General features: G+C 46.3%; 2 long non-coding RNA genes across 4 annotated transcripts in view; one reads left to right on the forward strand and one right to left on the reverse strand.

The window, feature by feature from the left end:
• LOC125914833 (uncharacterized) overlaps positions 1–13,631 on the forward strand; it is a 21,010-nt gene extending 7,379 nt beyond the window's left edge. For all 3 annotated transcript variants that reach the window (XR_007455452.1, XR_007455454.1, XR_007455453.1), the window contains 2 exons: positions 11,730–11,983; positions 12,900–13,631. This is a non-coding gene — a long non-coding RNA (uncharacterized LOC125914833). The remainder of the gene's footprint in view (positions 1–11,729; positions 11,984–12,899) is intronic.
• The window catches only part of LOC125914836 (uncharacterized), a 240,455-nt gene that overhangs the window by 9,176 nt on the left and 216,142 nt on the right, over positions 1–15,137 (reverse strand). The gene's annotated exons all lie outside the window — the stretch shown is intronic.

Below are 15,137 nucleotides of genomic sequence, written 5' to 3' on the forward strand. Positions count from 1 at the left end.
CCATCCATCCATCCATCCATGTAATCATTCATCCATCCTTCCATCCATCCATCCATCCATCCATGCATCCATCCATCCTTCTATCCTTCCATCCATCCACCTATCCATCCATCTATCTGTTCAGTATTGATCGCACACCTACTATGAGTTGGACACTCCAAAAGGCCTCTATATTATGATGTAAAACAAAAACTACACAAGACCTTCCATCATGGATCTTACAGATCACTGGAGGGTATAGAGAAATAAATAGGCAAGTACAATTTTGTGTGAGAAGTGCTCCGATAGAGGGAGTATTGGGAGTTATGAAAGGATGCATGAAGGAGCCTTTTCCTTCTCTGTCTTTTAATTCTTGAATAGATTTTACTTTCCTTGAAAGACATTCTGTGAAGATTGATATTTCATCAAAGGGCATTATGCTTTTGATATTGGTCATTGGTCACATTGTGCCTTATATAGTTATCCTTTTATGAACATTCTCTCCCTTTCTCAATACACACACACACACACACACACACACACACACAGAGGTATTTTCAGGGAAGATTTTGTGAGCCATGGAACACAGGGCTCTCCCTTCTATCAGATCCTGCACTCCTCTGGTACCCAAAGCATCAGGAGACAGCACCTATGAGGACAGCTGTGCTCACATGGGCACAGTAAGCAGTGCCAAGGTGGGTCACCCTACCCCAGTCCTCAGGGTCATGGGCACTGACATGAGGGTCTGAGAGAAGAGGAGGGGTGGTAGGTGCGGCTGGATGTCTGGCCTGGGAGCATGGAATGTTCCCTTTGGATGGTCCTAGGAGTACTTTGGGATCGGGCTGCTGAAGATCCTGCCTACATGCTTAGGGGAGAGGGTGTGGGCTGGGGGGTCTGCTTCACACACACTCCCTCAGCTGGATCCTAGGGCTCATGATGTCAGAGGCCATGTCTGAGGCACCCCATCCTTTGTAGACTTTTTGGCATTGTGTATATGTGCCAGGCTCTGAAAAATGAAGCATCGGTGAGTTCTCTCTGGTTTGTGGAAGTGTTATACAGATCTGGGCTCAAAGTGTGGCATTTGTCACTTATGTTATTATTATTTTTTAGATTTCTTTTGGGAGAGAGTGCGTGCAAAAGCAGGGGAGGAGCAGAGAGGGAGGTAGAGAGAGAGAATCCTAAGCAGTCTTTTCACTGCCAGTGCAGGACCAGATGTGGGGATCGATCCCACAAACTGTCAGATCCAGACCTGAGCTGAAATGAAGAGTGGGACACTTAACCAACTGAGCCACCCAGGTGCCCCTGTCACTTATTAACTGTGGCTTTGGCCCAGTTACCCCCAGCGAGCCTTCCCTCCTGTTTTTGGCGGCCACACCCTCGCACTTGACTTTACTCTGAGCTTCTCTCCTGCCACCCCCACCACCTTGACATGTCCTGCTTGTGCCGTCATCCGGGCGACCCCCGTACCAACTCTTCTGCTGTCTCCGTGTTCCATTTGGAATGTCCAGAAAACTTTGTGGTGGCTTCCCTTCGGGCACTTTGCACGCTTCTACCTTTGAATGAAGCCGGTTCTGCACAGGGCGGACTTTCCCCTGTGGCTTGTGTCCTCCTGGTCAGCAGGGGAGTGTGAGGCAGGAATTGGGTTTCATGCAGAGAACGCTGTGCATGCTGGACCCTAAATCCAGGAACGCAATGCCTCTTCTGCAGCATTCTCCTCTGTAAGGACGACTCAACACAAAGAGGCAAGGGTGGCTCATTTCTCTAACCATTTCTGTCTACTCAAGGTTTAAGATTCCTTTAGATGCCGCACAACAGAAAGCACTGGGATAAGCACTTACCCTTTTTTTTCTTTTTTGAAGTTTATTTATTTATTTCGAGGGAGACAGAGACGGTGTGAGTGGGGGAGGGACAGGGAAGGAGGCAGAGAGAGAGAATCCCAAGCAGGCTCTCTGCTGTCAGCACAGAGCCCGATGCGGGGCTAGAACTCACGAAACCATGAGATCATGACCTGAGCCGAAACCATGAGTCCGACACTTAACTGAGCCACCCAGGTGCCCCGAGCACTTACCTTTTGGACTGCTGTTTAGAAGACCTTCAGCTGGTTGGCAGGCTCCGAGCTCACCCCTGACTTTCACTGTAAAGCTCTTTCTTTCAAAAGAACAAACCTGGGACTCTGGGCACATATATCATGGCTGGAAAGAGCCACTGAGGAAAAGCGAGAAAACAGCAAGCTCAGTCATCAGCATCAAAACTGTTGAGCATTTTCAAAAGCATCTCAATAAAAATTCCAGCTCTCGCATCACTCTGGCCATGCCTAGTGCTTCAGGCAGTGAAGCTCATTCTGACGTTATGTTCTCCCCTTGTTTATTTAGTTGGCCTCCGAGGGCGGGGAGAATTTTTCTCAGCTAATCCATTAGCTAATCCATGAGCTAATCTAGCTCACGATGCCTGCAGCCCTGCCTGCCTGAAGCGGGCACCAGCCAGCCCTTGCCCGGCCAGGAGCTCAGGCTGGAGCAGAGAACGCCATGCAGATGGGGTGGGGGCAGGCAGCGTGTCGGCTGTTCTCGTCCTGAGGGGAGATTCCTTGGCACCGTTGGTCCCAGATCTTTCTAGGCCAATGTGATGGAGATTTCACAGCGTCCAGGACTCATGCCGCCCAGTGTGCGCCTTGAGAGTTTGACCCCACATAGTAGAAATGCCAATATCCGTACAGACTGTTTTGGTTAGTAAAGTGCTTTCACACCCAGGGTCTATCTGATCTCAGAACAATCTGTGAGGTGGCTGGGCAATTATCAAATTGATTCTACTTTTTTGGTGGTGAGCTACAGAAACCAATTTTGGCTAACTGCAGCCAAAAGTGGGTTTATCTGGAGGATATAGAAGACTCACATAACTGAAGGAACAGTTAAAAAACCAGCCAGAGATGAATCGGCTCATCGTGTCCATCCTTGGGACCCTATGGTTAAGAGTCAAGGATCGGGGGAGAGAGTCTCATGGGCCCAACTGGGGTCAGTACCCTGCTCCTGGGTCAGCAGAGCCTTTACCGACAGAGCCCTGTCAAGACTCAACAGGGGAGGGCGCATTGGATCCTGAAGCAGAGGAAGGTTATTTCCCCCAATGAATTTAAGATGCTCTTACCAGGGAAGGGTTATGGAGGTTGGTGGGTCAATCACAACAGTGTATACCATTGTCCCCATGTCACAGATGAAGAAACAGAAGTGCCAAGAACGTTAGTGATTTGTCCAGGGAACCACAGAAGTAAAGCGAGGGTTGTAATTCAAGCCTTCCAACTGAAGTTCGGTGAGCTTTTATTTTTTCCCTTCCCACTGCTGATTTTATCGTGGAGACGGTACGAAAACAGCGAAGGCTGCTTTGAGAAGAATCGCCCATCACTGCATTAGTATAACTGTTGCCCGTTTCCTCCCTGATCTGTCCTCAGTGCGTTTTCCTTGTCACATGGCTTCAATCCCAGTGTCCTTGCACTGTCCCCACTTACCTGCAAGGCTCCCTGGGCTAGTAAATTCTGTTGACTTTGGTATTTCTGGTACAAATAGCAAACCACCAGAGTCTGTGGGTCAGGAATTCCCTTATTACGATACCAGTGGACATTTAGAAAGACAAAGGCCGCCGTTTGCTCAAGATCTAAAAATCACTTTGACACTGTGTAACAGAAACCGCTGGGACGAGCACTAAACTCCCAAAACTACATTTTGAAGTCAATGCCATGCTTTTGCTGGGGTGAGTGGATGGGTGACTGTGCAGTGGGTGCATTACAGCATATCTCTGTTAACGGGCTTTTCTTTGGATGGAGTAACGGAGGTGAAAACTTCACAGCTCCATATTGAGTGCCTGCCAGATCGCTCTTTAGTTATAAAATGCCCAGAGTAGGTGGAGCAGATGGCTATGGAGACACAGGCCTGAAGTCACATGATAAATCAATCGAGGGCCCGGAGAACAAAGTCCACTTTTCCTGATCCCAGAGGCACCGTGTTAGGTCAGGTGCATGGTGCTGCTTTCCAGATGACTGCACAGTCCGTGTGGGCCCCTCAGTGAGCCTGTCCCTCTCCTGGATGGTGAACGAGACAGGAGCGATGACCCACAACCAACAGATGGAGGTCTGAGGGGCGGCAGAGTGTGCGGGGGGCTCAGGGCTGTGGAACCCTTGATGGCTAGAATGTGGGGGACCCTGGGGGGCTCTGTGTTTAAGCTGCCAAGAACGTTTTCTGTTTTCTGGATGGAAGTTTGGATTGTTCTTTGCAGGTACCTCTTCGTTTGGTGGGGGAAAGTCCTCAAAGGGTCTCTTGGTTGTGTGCTAGAGTTCCCCAGGGAGCCCCTCACAGCCATATAGAGGGAAGTGACCCTTTCCTGGCATTCTCCTTGGTTCCTGCCTGTGACCAAGCTAAGCCATGCCAGATCTGGCCGAGAGCCAGATCACATTTACTGCCCTACCCCCATGCCCTTTGGTTTCCACAGGCCCTGGGTAAGGGTGCCTGTCCCCATGGGTTGGTCAAGAATGGTGACAAGAATCATGGAATGGCACAGTACTCTGCCAGCTGGCATCGTAATGGCCTGGACTCTGGGGAGAAGTCCTGGCTGACTCCTTTCTTTCTTTCCCAGTGTTTGGGGAGCACGTCCAGTAGGAACAGCTCTCTTGGCTCCCAGCTTGGGACTTCAGGTGAGCTGCCTGGGACCCCGCCCATAAGGTTATTCTGATTTGCCAATACTCAGATATTGTTGGAGCCTTATTAAGCGAAGAAAAAAAAAATATCCATTTATGACTCAGTTCTTAAAAAAATTAAAAACAGATTTTTTTTTTAATGTTTATTTATTTTCCAAAGAGAGAGACAGGGCGTGATCGGGGAGCAGCAGAGAGAGGGAGACACAGAATCCGAAGCAGGCTCCAGGCTCTGAGCCGTCAGCACGGAGCCCGAGGCCGGGCTCGAACCATGAACTGCGAGATCAAACTGAGCCAAAGTCGGATGCTCAACACTCTGACTGAGTCACCCAGGTGCCCCCCCAAAAAGAAATTTTTGAACTTAATCTGATAGCATAGACCAACAGAACTACACTCTGCATGTTATTACTCTGACAACAAAGCCGGTCTTGGACAGGGTATACCTTTTCCCTCTTGCTGATCTTTGGAGAGGCAGAGGCCCAGGACTCTGGAGAGAGGCACCCACGACATGCTGATAAAAGCCCTTCTGAATTCCATGGTGGGCAGGTAAATCATGCAGTTCATCTTTCTCTTTGGGGCACTCACAGAGCAGGAGGGAAGCCAGCAGTGATTAGTTTGGGACCCATCTGGCAATAACTGTGCTGTCCCTCCCAGGCAAGCTGAGGGGTCTAGAGGGCTTAAGCCTGTGGACAACTGTGTGCAGTTATATCTGGCATTCACGTCTAAGATTTTTCTTTTCTCTTTTGTAAGTTTCATCTATTGTCCCCAGTTCCTCAGTTCATTGTTATAGCCTGAGCTCGGTGTTGGGGAAACTGAGGCATGGCCCATTCTGGGGGCAAGGGGATGGGAAGCCCAGCACGGCTCAGGGAGGGCACTGTGATATGGCAGAAGGTGGTCGGCCAGACTTCCTGGTAACAGGACAGTTGGCCAACGACAGCAAACTTGGACTCGTGAGCTGTGTAAATGTTCTCTGGGATTTCCAGAAGCAGGTAGGTGGGATGGAGGCTGCATTATTGCTCTTTGGCCCTAATTAAGGGACGTCTGAGCAGCACAGAGCTGAAGGGTTGCATGGCCTGCAGACAGCTGCCCTCTGCTTCCCTTCGTTCTGTGATCCCTGGGGTCTGTGTGGTCCCCTGCACCGCTCGTCTCTCTGAGGATCCCGCTGAGTGGTGGCATCATTCCTTGACCCTCCACTGCATCCCCAGAGTCCCAAGCCTCACTCTTCCTCTGCGATGACAGGTCACAGTGACATCTGCGTGTGGAGGGAAAGGCAACCACACCCTGCTCTCCCATTCCTCGGACAAAATTCCAGCTCTCGTTGCCCACCTCCCGGATGATCTGTCAACAGCCTTTCGGGAACCTGAATGACCATAGCGTCAGAGAGAAGAGCTTTGTGTTGGGACTGGAGGCGCATCAGAGAGTCTGGGACTCCTGTACCACTTATGCCGGAGAGGATGCGATTAGTGCCACAAGAAAATGCCTCAGATCCAACGATGTTGACAAACTAATTCCTTAAAAAATAGATGGTTTCTTCTTTGGGACATAAGACATCTTAGATGCAGTGTCGAGTAGTATTTTGGATCTTTATTTTTGTTTGTAAACTCTTCTTCCACATATGGTTTTCGATCTACTTACAAAGACCTTACGATGCCGAAGAAAAAGCAGTTGTGAGAGTTAGAGGGGACATAAAACAAAGGGTCAAATCAGCGATGCGGAAACCAGGAGAGGGCAAATGCCTGCCTACTTACCGACGGACGAGCACAGAGTAGCAGCCGTCAGTGGGCATGTGACTCACAAGGCGGAGGTCTCCTCGGCTCTGTTGGTGAGATTGTTGGACACCCGCCTACATTTGCCTACGGAGTTTTTTCAGAAAGGACGGAAATACTCTCACCTGTACCCTCACTGCTGTGAGTTGCCTCCATTTCTCTTGAGTGCTCCCCTATCCATGGTCTCTTTTTCTTCCGTCATACGTACTCCTGATTGAGACCCACCGTGCTGTGGCTTCAAGCAAAGGGTCATCAACCTGAGACTCTTGCTTTGCCATCTTTCCAGAGCTCTAGACTCCAATTTCGAACCTGTTGCAGATGCTTCCAGTTCTAGGCCCCACAGACACATCCTGGGCAGAATTGGATTGTGTTGCCGCATCTGTATTTTCTAAGTTGGCGAATGACATCTTCTGTCTAGAATGTTCCCTTCCCCTTCTTTCCCAGTTTGGAGAGTTACTATTGACCTTTCCAGTCCTTCTCAAAGGTCACCATCTCTCTGATGCCCTCACCAAGTCATCAGGATGGAATAGTCATTCTCCTTTCTGTGTCCCTGGGTCCCCTGAACCCTCTTGTCATTGTGCCACGTGCTGCCGTGATCCTTTGTTTTTCTGTTTATGTCTTATTCTAGAGCTTGCCTCCACTAAATACATATGCCAGGATCCAGCACAGAGTTTAGTACATAGGAAGCCGTCCCTAACTGCTTGCTGGTGAATGCAGGAGTGGGTAAGGCGAACTCTTTTCCTGCAGCAGGAAAACAGTCACTGTTACGAAGCGGGAAGAGGCAAGCGCTCAGCTCAGGGGAGCAGAGCAGCACCGTGACTTCTCACGCTGTGGGGACAGGAAGGTCTGTGGGAGAAAGATACAAAGAACTCCTACAGAGGTGATAGTACGAAAAGCAAAGCATGGTCTGGGTTTTGGTTTCTAATCTCCGGGAAGAGCTACAGAAAACTGAAACTGTGCTCCAAAACTTAGCAGTCAACATCATCCACCCCTACTGGGATAAAAGTTTGCCTGGGGCTGACTTGATGCGTGGCTGTCTTCACCTCTGAAACATCCCAGAAGCACTCGAAGCTGGTTGTGTCCTGGAAGATGGCTCAAAGCAAGATCTCCTTCAGCCTGGGAAACGCTAGGGCTCGATTAAGTTAAGCATCGATAGATAGGTTACAACTGTAAAGGAAAAACTGAGAACTTTATATGAGTGATTAAATATTAAAAAAAAATTTTTTTTAATGTTTATTTATTTTTGGGACCGAGACAGAGCACGAGTGGGGGAGGGGCAGAGAGAGGGAGACACAGAATCCGAAGGAGGCTCCAGACTCCGAGCTGTCAGAACAGAGCCTGGTGCGGGGCTCGAACTCATGAACCGTGAGATCGTGACCTGAGCAGAAGTCCTTCCCTCAACCAACTGAGTCACCCAGATGCCCCAATGCGTGATTAAATATTTCTGTTCCTCTAAAGCTTGCCCCCCATTACGTGAATACACTATAGTTAAATGTTCACTGCACTAATGGAGAGATTGTGGTCAATAGTGAAACACATCCCTAAAAAAACAAAAGCAAAAACAAAACACTATTGAAAGCCTGTTCATCTTTAAAATACTAAAGGTGGCTCAGGGTGCCTGGGTGGCTCAGTCGGTTAAGTGTCCGACTTCAGCTCAGGTCATGATTTCATGGTTCGTGAGTTCAAGCCCCGCGTCGGGCTCTGTGCTGACAGCTCAGAGCCTGAAGCCTGCTTCAGATTCTGTGTCTCCCTCTCCCTCACTCTCTGTGTCTCAAAAATAAATAGATGTTAAAAAATTTAAAAAAAAATACTAAAGATGGTTTAAAATAAAGTGTCTTAAAATATTTATGATGTATTTTTAGACTTTTTGATGGGCAAAGACCCAAAGAGAAGCAAATAAAACCATTAAGGCTTTTCCAGGGTGGACAAAAGTGGAAAAGGGGGATTTTATCCAGTGGATAAAATCATGAAAAGCTTGAACTGAGCTAATGCTCGATCTGGCAGCCAGAATGTAATTTCAGGGCTCATAAGATGTTTAAACATACTGAGTAGAACAGTATTTTATAGGCTGTAATATGACAAATACGTAGAGGCAGGCTAAATAAGGGATGCTAAGTTGTGGGTAGGTGACATTAGTGAATTTCATGACAGATGACAGAATACTGGGTTGGGTGAACCACTGGTTCTGTAAGAGTTGTTTCCATTGGTTTCGTAAGAGTGAATGCAGTTCACTCACCTGCCTGTATTACCCCAGAGAGAGAGAGACACAGGTATTGAAATATTTTCCTGGAGATAAAAAAAAACAACCACCACCACCAATGTTTGGTCATCTTTATAAACACAGGCTCTCATTTTAAATCTGAGACTCTCTTGAAGGTGAGAAGCATGGGATTAAGTAGGGACCCCTGTTCTAACATCATTTGCTCTATTGAATATATCCTTATTAGGTGCACATATCCTTAGGGGCACACCCTACCATTTTAGTAAGAATTTTCAGGAATCCTGTCGGGGAGAGCTGGTGCTTGAGGGAAGAAAGAAGCGTGCTGGAAAAAGACAGAAGGAGGACAGGTCAGTGGTGGGGGAAGCCCCAGTCCCCAGGAGGCAGGAGACAGGAGACAAAGCAGCCAGCAGAGGGGGGTGTCCAGAGGGTGAGAAAGGGATGTTGGGCTCTAGGTGGGGACAGCCTCAAGGGACAAGGCCAGAACCTGGCTGTTTGCTGGGGCCTGGGTACAACCCCCCCCACCCCTACCCTCAACGCCCCCAACCACTCTTTCAGCCGCTTCCATACACTACTGGCCGGGAGCAGCTTTCCTTTTTCTTGATTAGATTCAGGATTACACTCCGAGTACAGGCTGGGTCTCCCGAGGAGGGGGAGCGTGTGAAGACGAGCTAGCAAGACAGCTCTGAAGGCAGCTGCATCTCAGAGAGTCGGTTGAGGCCAGGCACCCATTTCATTTGTGGTTCCTGGGGGCTGATTTCTCTTTAGGTTCAGGTTCTTCTCCTTCTTCTGGTTGGTAGCTTCAAGTTTATAGCTCGACATTAACAAAACTAACAAGCCCTCAGAACAGGGAGTGTATGCAGAGGGACTTCAGGCAGACTGTGCAAGGGAAGGGAAGGAGAAAGGCATGCACATTTGCTGAGCCCCTCTGGCCGACCCGGCCGTTCGTCTGGGACCCCACTGCACAGGGAAGGAACCAAGTGTGCTCCACGCGCTGACACATCACATGCTGGAAGAATCTTGCCCGGTAGAACCTTTTACATCCCCATGGCATAGGTAAAGAAACAACGTCTAGGAGAAGTTGAACAATGTGCCCGTGGTCACACAGCTAAGGGATTGAGCTGGCTTTCAATTCAGGTCTGTCTGACTTTCACGTCTGCGTATTACCTGATGCCTTGGGACCAGAAAAGGTGTTTTTATCCCCTGGGGCTTGGAGAATAATCTCAAATCTCTGGTTCATTGTGAAATTTCTTGATGAAATTTAAGAGAGTGGAATTTGAGCATTAGCTCTGAAATGTACATTGGGAGAGTCAGTCCATGGAAACAAATGGAAGAATATATTATAAACCTAGGCGGTTGTGTAATGGATGATCAGTCCGGTTTCATCAGCTCAGCTTGGGCTTGACATTGTGGTTGGGGAACACATGTGCTGAGGGAGGTCTACCAGTTAGGGGACCTGTAGGACTTTCTAGATACCTCAGCATCATTATAGACCAGTGGGTATTAGCTTTGCCATATGCTAAATATTTAGTTCTATTTGCTTTCATTGCCAGGACGGGGGTTGCCATTTTGTGTTTTGGCTCTTGTAATAGTATCTGGAATGATCTATAGAATGCATTAATTAACAAATATTTATTGAGTGCCTACCATGTGCCAAGTACTGGGCTACATTCGGAGGTGGGCATTGCATGCTCTAGAACAATGCTGTCCAATAGAATTCTCTATGATGATAGAAATGGTCTTATCTGCATTGTCTTATATGGAAGTTACTAGCCTCTTATGATTAATGTGATTGAGGAACTGAATTTTTAATAAATTTTAACTAAGTTCAAATAGGCCACGTGTCCAGGGGTTACCATATTGGACTGTACAAATCTAGATTAGTCTTGTGTTGTATTTTGCAAAATTACAAAAATGGAAAACATCACATCTACTGGAAACATATGTTTGTTAACATTTTAGTAAAATTTTATGTTATGTTCTAATACATGATTATGATTAATGCCATGAGTAGATTTTCTTTATTTTCTTTCTTCCTTTCTTTCTTTCTTTCTTTCTTTCTTTCTTTCTTTCTTTCTTTTTAATTTAAATCCAAGTTAGTTAATATATAGTATAATAATGATTTCAGGAATAGAGTTTAATGATTCATCACTTACATATAACACCCAGCGCTCATCCCAAGTGCCCTCCTTAATTCCCATTATGAGTAGATTTTCTATGTATTGATTTATTCAAAGACATTTAGGTGGTGTCTTCTATGTATTAGGCACTATGCTAGATCCTGTGGGAGGGAAAAATGATGTGTAAGACCTCATCCGTGTTATGAAGAAGCTCACAGATTTGTAGATACGTGCCTATACCCACACACGTGCTGTTACACATCCACACATACAAATACCAGGTAACCAACTGCCGAGGGCCCTTAGGCAAGTATGTCTGTCAATCCTCTCAATCACAGAGAGCTGACAGTTCCATTCATCAGATCCAAACAGCAGGATCCAGAGGAAAATGGCATTTCCTTTTAAGAATAAGGAAACCGGAAGTCTCCCCAGCCTATTTCCTGTCATATTTTCTTGGCCATAATTTCAGCACATGTCCATATGTAAATCCATCCTGGCAAGAGGAAGGGAATTACCATGACTGGATTATACTACTCAGGGTTTATTCCTGTGGGTTCCTTGAGGACAGATACCTGAACAAAAATCAGGGATCTGTTGGCAAGGACCTGGGGTGGTGGAATGGATGTTGAATAGGCAATCACTGTCCTTCTGAAAATTTCCCATCCTCTGAATCAGAATGGGCTCCTCCAGTCACCATGCTGAATTCATTCCTTTGTCACAGCACTGAAAGTGTAGAGTGTGATGTGTTTGCTCAATGGCTTGATTTCCTGGTGACTGGGTACCAACGACACCCCTTTCTCTGCTAATTGTGAGCTACTGAGGGGGTCCGACCTGCTTTATTCATTTTTGAAAGCTCCACACCCAGCCCAGTTCCTGCCATATCCAGAGCTCAGTAAAGATTTGTGGGACCGGATATACATTTATTGAAGCACTACTCAATTCACATCTTCTTTCCCGATTTATTCTTTCAGAGACTACACCTGTTGTTCTGGACTGCAACTGGAATTGGAAAGGAAATTTATTTCCATGAATGGAGAAGTGTCAGAGTGAGCAGGCACGTGGCAGCGGAAGCATGGGAATAGTCTCACGAGAATAACGTCAAAGCACAATGATTGTCAGAGACTTTAGAAGATAAACCAACCAAACAAACATATAGAAGTTACATGTGCTGTTAGTGCAGAAGCTTCCAGATGGATGCAAGAATCAAAGCCTTCAAGAAGCTCATGTAATTGGCACTTGGAATATGTCTATATTAATTTGCATGGACCATAAAAGCAATCTTATCTAGAATCTTCCATTTATAGCCCTTGTTATTTTCTCCCTTCATTTTCACCTCTTCTCTTCTGCCTGGCTTCCTAACTCCTGGGTATCTGTCTCTGGTACATCTGTAGCTTCTCAGCTAGGATGTTTATGGGGTGTCAGATGCCTACATATCAAGAACTCTTCCTGTCTCTGGGAATTAGATGTTAAGAGACAGAAAACAGGGCACAAGACCACGTACACCTTAGCTTTGAGTTAGATCATCTGAAAGCTATGTTCCTGGACCTCGTTATCTTGGCTTCCCACAGAAAAGCATCCAACAAATTAAGATTTAATATCATGTCTCCAGCTTTTATGGAGGGCAGCTAACACAGAAATGTACTTGTGAAGAACAAAGCTGGGTATTTTACAAAAGCATAGTGGAGGATTTTATCATGTCACCCAAAGTCCTTTTTATAAGAATCTGTAAGACTTTTGATTCTCTAAGTGAACATTATATTGACAGCGACAAGTATATCCCATACAATTACAAGGGACTCAGGGCTGAATTTGGCTTCCAGTGGCAGCATCTGTCATATCCTGGTGACTGGTGGCATCCATTTATTTGTTCCTTTCAACCGATTTTGATTCCATTTTTATTATTTATTTTTCTGTTGTATGTTGTGGTTAATTTTCTAAGTTGCCTCCGATGTTTACAGATATGTGTGCATGTGTTTTTGCCTACTTATCTACCCATCTACCTACCTACCTACATACCTATCTGTTTACTTACATACCTACTTGTCATCCCAGCTATGTGTGTGGTACGTATCTCCATCAGCCTGGACTTCATTAAAGTAACTGAGTTGTTTTTCTTTTCTTTCTCTGGCCTGATTATTCAGGTTATTTCCTACAAATAATTTGGAGGACACTGAGACAGATGTGCAACACAGCAGTGTGGGGTGGGAGATCTGGGTCCTGTTCCAGCTTTGCCTCCTGTCAAATGTCTCACCCTGGGTAAGTCATTTATTCTCTAGGTGTTTCAGTTTGGTCATCTTTAAGATGGGATAATTATATCCACTTCTGTTGAACAGAGTCAGAGTGAGGACATATGTATTTTGGTGTGTTCACGTATATAAGGCTGGAGAGAAAGTGGTTAAGAGGAAGCCTTTGGCCAGTGGCCTGGGCAGTTCAGTTGGCATCTTCAGGTATAAATGGAGTTACTTGAAGGTCTTCCAAGTGTTTCCCTCCACAAACACTAACCTTTCCACCTTTAGATTCTTTTTTCAGGATCCCATAGGAAATTTGTGTATTTCATGGGTTGTTGACCCAATGGAGTAAGATTTCTATTTCAATTTATCTCTGTTCCACTTATGCTAAAACTCAAGTTTAGATTGCTACTAGCTTAGATTCAGTTAGAATCTGTAAGTTAGAATGCCTTTTTGGAACATAATGTCATGGGTAGAAGTTTTCAGATGAGCACATCTTCTGTGATTGTACGGCATAGTCCACAGTTCACTGACCCACATCAGCACAGATTTGGTTACCTTTTGATGCTTCAGGGCATGTGGCCTTTTAGGAGAGAAATGACGCGCTCAAGTGAGAGGTGTAGCATAAATAAGTTGTACTGGAGAGTAGGGTGGGAGGGTGGGGGAGTTTCTGGAGCACTTAGTATTCAGTATCAGGCCTGAAATGAGCTTTCTCCATAAAGAGTGTGGGAAACTGGTGAGAATTGGGCTCTTAGCATAAGAATAGGCTGAAACTGACCTGTGGAACTTGGGCCTCAAAGCTTTTTGCAAAATATTATTGTTTGCATGGCTTGGAGGAGACTCAAGAGTGACTTAGGGATTTCATGTGGATTCCCAAGCAGGAAGCCAGACCTTTCATTGCTTCCACAAAATTCCACCAACCTTCCATCAGGATCTTTGGCTTTGTGGGACAGATAGGTGTGTATTACCACTACCATTTTATAGATAAGGAGAATGAGGAGCCAGAAAGGTTATGTGCCTTGTTGAAAGTCACACAACTAGTGACTGGCAGGGCTGGACCTGGGAGCCAGTGTTGGGAAAGAAAGTCTTCCATGGGCCACAAGTGCACCTGTCTAGTGGGCCAAGACTAGTCTTTCTCCCAGGATGTCTTCAGAGTTGTTCTGATGCCCTCGAGAAATGAGATAATGTCTCCCTACTCTCAGCACCTAAAAAGCAGACTTGTTTACTCTTGCCTGTGAAAACAGTAGATTCCCCAAGTATTCCTGGGCCATGACACAAGCCCACTTTACCTGTCGTACTGATCTGGGCCCGGGGTCATGCCTGTGGACCTTTAGAGCAAGGAAGCTGGTGCCAACATGTTGATACTTGTGCCACTGCTGTGTCATGAGTAATATAGTCCTTTGTTTCTGACCCAGGAGCTCATGTCTCCTGCCAGCATCCACAAATTAGAATTAGGCTAACTTGTTAGTGTGTAAGTGAGTAAAGTCACATCTTAGACCTGACATCTAGCTTCCTGAGTCCTGGGCAGATTTCCTTCCATAAGTGTGCTTTCTGTAGATAACTCAACCCAGGGGAAGGAACGGTGGTCACAAAACTCATCTGGTGATATGACTGGATCTGTGCCAAGTTCCTTCTTTTTGATTTTCTGGGCCTGGGCTTCTGTTAGCAGGCATTCAGTAGGTCTCTGTGGTAGGTAGTTGACTGGTTCATTGGTAGAGATCCCTAGAAGCCAGTGGAGGCCAGCCAATGGAAGTGATAGGGAAAGAGCAAGGAGGAAGAGGGAGAGTGGAAAGGGAGAAGGAGGATCATTTGGCAAAGACATTTACAGTCCCGTTACCATTTTCTGTACCTGTCATACTGTGCCAAAAAATAAAAAAATAAAAAAAATAAAAATAAAAATAAATAAATAAATAAATAAAGGTGGGAAATTTGCTCTGCTGAGGTAGCAGCATCCTTGAGGATCTGGGGAATGGGAAGGGAGGCCAGGACTAGTGGCATGTTGGGGGCATGGTGTGAGGGAGGAGGGCTGCCTCTCCAAGACCTCACCTGGGGAGAGATCCCACTGTTTGGACTGGGATAGAAGAGGGAAAGCAAGGCCATGGCAGTGTCATGATCTCACCCATAAAATATTGAGGTTAATTTTCACTTTGC

The sequence above is a fragment of the Panthera uncia genome, assembly GCF_023721935.1.
Source record: "Panthera uncia isolate 11264 chromosome D3 unlocalized genomic scaffold, Puncia_PCG_1.0 HiC_scaffold_8, whole genome shotgun sequence".
NCBI lineage: Eukaryota > Metazoa > Chordata > Mammalia > Carnivora > Felidae > Panthera > Panthera uncia.